The following is a 6,302-nucleotide window of genomic DNA, read 5'->3' on the forward strand; positions in this document are numbered from 1 at the left end:
AATAAAGAATAATTTACCACGTCGGAACATCTCTGCAACATTTAATTTCTTACTGTCATGCCGGCAGTAATTAAAGAGAATCATCTACGCTGTTTCTTGCCAGCACACTGTGTCTGGCTTCCTGTGGAGGAGGCAGGGGGCTGTGACGGGCAGTGGAGGCTGTGAGGGAGCGATGCTGGGAGGGTCTGTGAGTGACCCTGAGGAAGGAGCCTGTAACACGCTTTGAAAAAGCTGCAGCTGGATCGTCATTCATGGGCGGTGGTGACACAGGAACTACCACTTCTAACACTATAAATACTGACTTGTAAAACCGTAATAAAACGACTTTAAACAATTAACAGAACGTCAGAGTTTCGAACTCCCTGACAACCCATTCGCAAAACTGGCAGGTCAGTTACAACCTATTGCCATGGGATCGAACTCCGTTAAGTTCTGTCAGCAATACGTAGCGACCTTGTAAGACTGAGACACCACACAAACATTAACCACATGACAGATATGTATATTTCAGCCTCGTTCAGGGACCTTATTCAGCTGACTCAGGAAAAAATATACACATCTCTTCTTTTCCCGGAGGAAAGAAAACAAAGTGTTACAAAGCATTTTACAGCACTTAACTCTACAGACAGCTAGTATCTCCCAGCACTGTAGACGACACTTTATCTCACAACTTAATGTTTAATGTGTTCAGATTCTGGGAGAGGAGAGACGTAAGGTCAGGTCCCTTTGCACCTGCTTCCCGTGTTCATACATGTGTAAATAGGTACCTGGGTGTTAGGAGACTGTTGTGGGTTGTGTCCTAGGAGGATCTACAGGTTCCAACGCAAGTAAGTCACACTGCTTGGCTTTCTTTAATTATTCTGGTTTATTAACTATAGAGTTTAGCATCCCGCTTACTATTATTAAAAACCCTTGCCGAAACAGGGATGCGGGAGAACACACAAAGCACGAGTGGACACATGGTGAGGAAGAGGAAGCATATATACCACTCTTATTCCTCAAACATACGTATCCCTCTCTCACTTTAAACTTAACTCGCATTTAGGTTCCTTTTATGGTACAAGAAACACATACAGTGGATAATGAAACACCCTATCCATCATTATCAAAGCGATAACTGTCGCATTTAAACGAAAAAATCACAGCTTGTTATAGTTTCTTCCCCTCAGCTCATAAGCGAATGTTATCAATTTATAACATACTAACTACAGAGAATAACAATATTCTCATCTGAAAGGTGTGCAATAAGAATGTTAAATTATTCCTCAGGAAGCATAAAGAAAGGCAGGCTTTCATATTCTCTTCCTCCATACATGAAGAGAATTACCGACCGCCCCCTGTCTTCAAGCAGAAACTTAACATATTTCACGAAGCAGTTCCTGCTTAGTCTGTCTGCCTTGACTACGTCGAAGAGCAAACAGCAGCAGCAGCACCCAGACGTCAATAAATACATAAATAACACAGGGACTTCTTGACAGCCTTGATCCTGTTATTTGCAAAACAACCATTATGAAAAAATAGTGAACCTCAAAAGCACTTTCGTGATTTCTCACATTATTTTCACTGTGATTGTTTTGCATATTGTGATATCCCCTGTTTACTGTGATCTCATTACATCTGTTCTTATATACATAGTTAAATATATATCTTACAATGCATTCGCCTCTAATCCTTCACTGAAATTTTAATGACTTTGAATGTAATTAATTATGCCATTACTGTAATGTCTACTGTAATTATCTTTCAAACATTAGCATTTCCCCACTACCCTCACCTAATTAAACTGTGAATTAAAAACCATAATCATGTAATATTCACGCAATGGAAAAAAACATATACCAGTTATTAAATACCACAGTGCCATAATTACTTCAGACCATTTTTTCCCACATTAATAAAAATAGTAGTAGTAGTAATATGTTATTACTATTATAATTAGTAGTAGTATGTTATTACTGTTATAATTAGTAGTAGTATGTTATTACTGTTATAATTAGTAGTAGTATGTTATTACTGTTATAATTAGTAGTAGTATGTTATTAGTATTATAATTAGTAGTAGTATGTTATTACTGTTAGAATTAGTAGTAGTATGTTATTACTGTTATAATTAGTAGTAGTATGTTATTACTGTTAGAATTAGTAGTAGTATGTTATTACTATTATAATTAGCAGTAGTAGTAGTATATTACTATGATAATTAGTAGTATATTATTACTATTATCATCATTAGCAGTAGCAGTAGTAATAACAGTAATAGTAGTAGCAACAGCAGTAGCAGAATTCGGTATTATTATTATTTGAAGCAGTCAAAGCATGTGGGTCAATGAACACAATGAGGATAACAACTCGATCCTCCGTCTGACAAGCCTTAGAAAACTGTAAGTGAACGCCAATATGACTGGGTAATCCCACAAGTCTAACACACAACTTTAAAATATTAACCTCTAATGTTACGTTAAATATGCATACCGTTAACATTCTCACAATGTTCAAAGTCACGGTGTTAACACAAGTTAACAGCCTAACGTTATGGTGACACTCATGAGGCCCAGTTAAAAATGTTAATGTGAAAAAAAAAATGATCAGTATATTTTGTCTTAAGTCGTTAACTACGCTAAATTAACATAACTTTCTAGTAACTTTTGAACGATGGTGAAAGCTAGAGAAATAAAATACTTGTGTATCTCTCTCTCCATATATATATATATATATATATATATATATATATATATATATATATATATATATATATATATATATATATATATATATATATATATATATATATACATACAATTTTGAATTTTATCCTTTTCAAAAAAAATTAACTTTAAGCTTTAAATTCTGCCATTTTTATTGAAGAAATAAAAAAAATCACAATTATTCCCTTTAATCAGGTTTTTCAAAAAAATTATTCATTTTTGTTCCTAAGTTTGAAACTCAGGACCAAAATAAAAATATCTCCTAATGAAAGATGTGATTAAATAATTACGTTGGTAGTTGAAGGCCTTGGCAGTGTTTTGAAGTGAGTTCAGATCACGTTCTCCCACGTTCAAAGAACGTTCATCCCACTACCACACTTTGAACGTGTCTTTATAGAGGGAGGAACCACTTGCCCCATTTCAAAACGTTCTTGTATAGGGAAAGGACGCTCATTCCACTTTAAACGTTCTTCTAGGTAAAGAACGTTCCACTCCGTGGCACTGATCCACTTTATAAACACTCTCTGCGGTAGTGGCGTAGTTCAGTTGTCATGGTGAACATGTTCATTCCAGAGTGAATATGCTCATTCCTGTGACGTGCATGTTCATTCTTGAAGCATACATGTTTACTCCTGTGGGGTACTGTTCATTCCTCTGACGTACGTGTTCATTCCACTGGCGTATATGTTCATTCTCGAAGGGTACATGTTCTGAGCGCGAACATGTTCAGGTGTCTAACATGTAACCCACTGAGCCCGTAATACTCATGGAGGAGTTCTAAACCCGTAAGGGTCATACGGCGCCTGGGTAAGAGACGGCACCCATGTCCATAACTGCCTTCACAGTGGGAGGGTGGCACCTTTATACTGGGAGGGTGGCACCCCTATGCCACCCTTCCACCGCAAAGTGACCCCTGGTCCCGTACGGGTTTACAGCACCGAGGCACAGGACACGACGCTCTCGCGACATCTTTAAGTTGACAAAATCTAAACAAAATTTCTCTTTCGACGACTGGAGAATATGCTGATAAACTCCCTCCTAATCTGCATCACATTTCTGGTGCGTAACGGGTCACTTCCGGCTGGTCAGTGGTCACTTCCTGTAGGTCGCTGGTCGCTTTCCGGAGTCACGGTTAATTTATGGCGGGGGTCACTTCACTTCCGGCAAATTACTGTTCACTTCCGGCAAGTCACGGTTCACTTCCGGTAAATCGTGGTTTACTTCCGGTAAGTTACAGTTCACTTCCGGCAAGTCACGGTTCACTTCCGTCGGCGGGGTGGGTGGCGAGTCATTAAACAAACACAAACCAAATATAATCACTCACAAAACACTAAAAACCCAATAAATAAATATATACGTGTGTGTGTGTGTATATATATATATATATATATATATATATATATATATATATATATATATATATATATATATATATATATATATATATATATATATATATATATATATATATATATATATATATATATATATCGCTTATTGTAATTTACAATCAATGATACAACAACGCTACACTACGATACAATACTACATAAATAAGTACTTGAAAGCTATACTTATTACACGGTCGCACTTATTTCCTTACCAAAGACGTGTCGACACTCCAAATTTCCCACTGTCGACAAGAGAGTGAATATAAAAATATGCACGTTACAGAACAAGCATTAATTGGGTCAACGTTTTCTTGTATGTATAGAGCTTTGTCAAGTCTTGCGGGGTTGAGGAAGCTCTAAACAGCGAAACATAGCTATAAAGCTCTAGACAGTGAAACATAACTCTAGAAAGCTCTAGACAGTGAAGTATAACTCTAGAAAGCTCTAGACAGCGTAACATGACTAAAGAAACACAAATACGACTCTAGAAAGCTACAAACAGCAATATATGACATAACGTCCACACAGAGCGTAACATCGTTTGAGAAAGCTCTGCACAGAGCGAAACATAACTTGACAAACCTCTACGCCCAGTGATATTTACGCCAATTCAAGTTCAGTCTACAATGTATCCTCACAGTAGATACTGTATTAAGAGCTGAAGACCCGAACTTCAGCTCGACGATGGAGAGCACACGAACGGTGACCTCGTTCTAGGTCACTGCACAAGCGTTCATCTCTCTGGCTTTGGGGTCACCCCCCCTCCCCCGCAAATGTTTGACCTCGTTTGCTCTAACTCATCACAGACCAAAATCAATGAAAAATATGTCACAATACCGTGATTGGAATACACTCACACCTTGAGAACTTGAGGCTCTCGTAAAGCATTCTAGTCTGCTATAGCAAAAAATTAAGATATTGAGGCTAGCGTTTTAAACAAGGTCTCGTTTGAAAAAAAATAGTGACATATCACACACAGAAAGACAAGAGAAAGATCCTTTTTTTTTTAATATACTGACTTTTCAATGCCAGGTTTAAGGCGTTTTCTGATATAACTGACAATTTTTAGACACCACTTTGGACTTGATAAGCAATATGCACCGGTTTACCATAACGTGATACACACAATACAACTTCCACCAGATGAAATGCAACGACGGTTCTAGAATTCCAGAATCAACACTAATAAGACTCTTTTACACACTAGAATTTCTAGCACAGCTTGAGTCCCGGGTGGGAGAAATGTCTTCTCAATTAAATGCCATGAACACATACTGGGTCTTATTCACGCACTGACAAGCAAGAGGTCGCGCGGGGAACACCAGAAACGCCACAAAGAATACTGATGATAGAGTGCTATTAGCAACACGTTTCGTTCAAGATGCTGATCATACCTTGATCAAGTTCTACTTGTTTTCTTTGCCGTGCTGCACGTGTCTCTGAATAACACGTATCTGCGTGCAGTAGTGAGCGTATTAGTTGCTGGCTTGCCTCACCATGACTACTAGAGCTGGTGTTGCGTGTGTCTGCGAGGCACTGAGCTCCACGGATGCACCCGCTCTACACACTCTTACACACCCAACTGGCGCTTGCCTCCAGCCTCCAGCCACTACCGCCGCCACCTCCGCCATCGCACGCCGCCGCCGCCCTTCCACCGCCAGCCACCTATTTTCCACCATCACCATCAATTCCCACTTCTATTAACACCGTCAACACTGATTCTGCTCAACCACTGGCAGCAATAACAACACTGAGGGAGTGATGTCAGTAACAGTGCCACAATCCACCGCTGGCACAAGCCAGAACCACAGCCACAGCTAGCACCAGTCACAGGCAGAACCACACTTACAGCCAGAAACAGCCACAGCTAGAATCACAGCCACAGCCATCACTCCTACCATCACTTACCTCTTATCCTCCAACATCCTTCCCCACAACCTTTCACCCCTACCTCACACAACCCATCACCTCTCACCCCTTCCCCAAAACCCTTCACCTCTCATCCCTACCCACACAACCCTTCACTTCTCGCCCCTACCCACACAACCCTTCACCTCTCACCCCTACCTACACAACCCTTCACCTCTTACCCCTTCTCCCGCAACCCCATCTCTCACCCTCCCCCACATAACCCCACACCTCTCACTCACACAACCACCCACCCTTTCTCCCGCCCCCCGCCCTCACCTCTCATTCCCCACTCACAC

At 40.0% G+C, this 6,302-nt stretch overlaps 1 protein-coding gene across 2 annotated transcripts in view; it reads right to left on the minus strand.

The window, feature by feature from the left end:
* Positions 1-5,674, minus strand: part of LOC128696883 (adhesive plaque matrix protein-like) — a 207,285-nt gene extending 201,611 nt beyond the window's left edge. The window contains exon 1 of one of the 2 annotated variants that reach the window (XM_070096115.1): positions 5,490-5,674. The gene's annotated coding sequence lies outside the window, so the exon portion shown is untranslated. The remainder of the gene's footprint in view (positions 1-5,489) is intronic. The other variant, XM_053788315.2, reaches the window with a different exon arrangement.
* Positions 5,675-6,302: the final 628 nt, after the last annotated feature.

Source organism: Cherax quadricarinatus, chromosome 52, assembly GCF_038502225.1.
Source record: "Cherax quadricarinatus isolate ZL_2023a chromosome 52, ASM3850222v1, whole genome shotgun sequence".
NCBI classification, from domain to species: Eukaryota; Metazoa; Arthropoda; class Malacostraca; order Decapoda; family Parastacidae; genus Cherax; species Cherax quadricarinatus.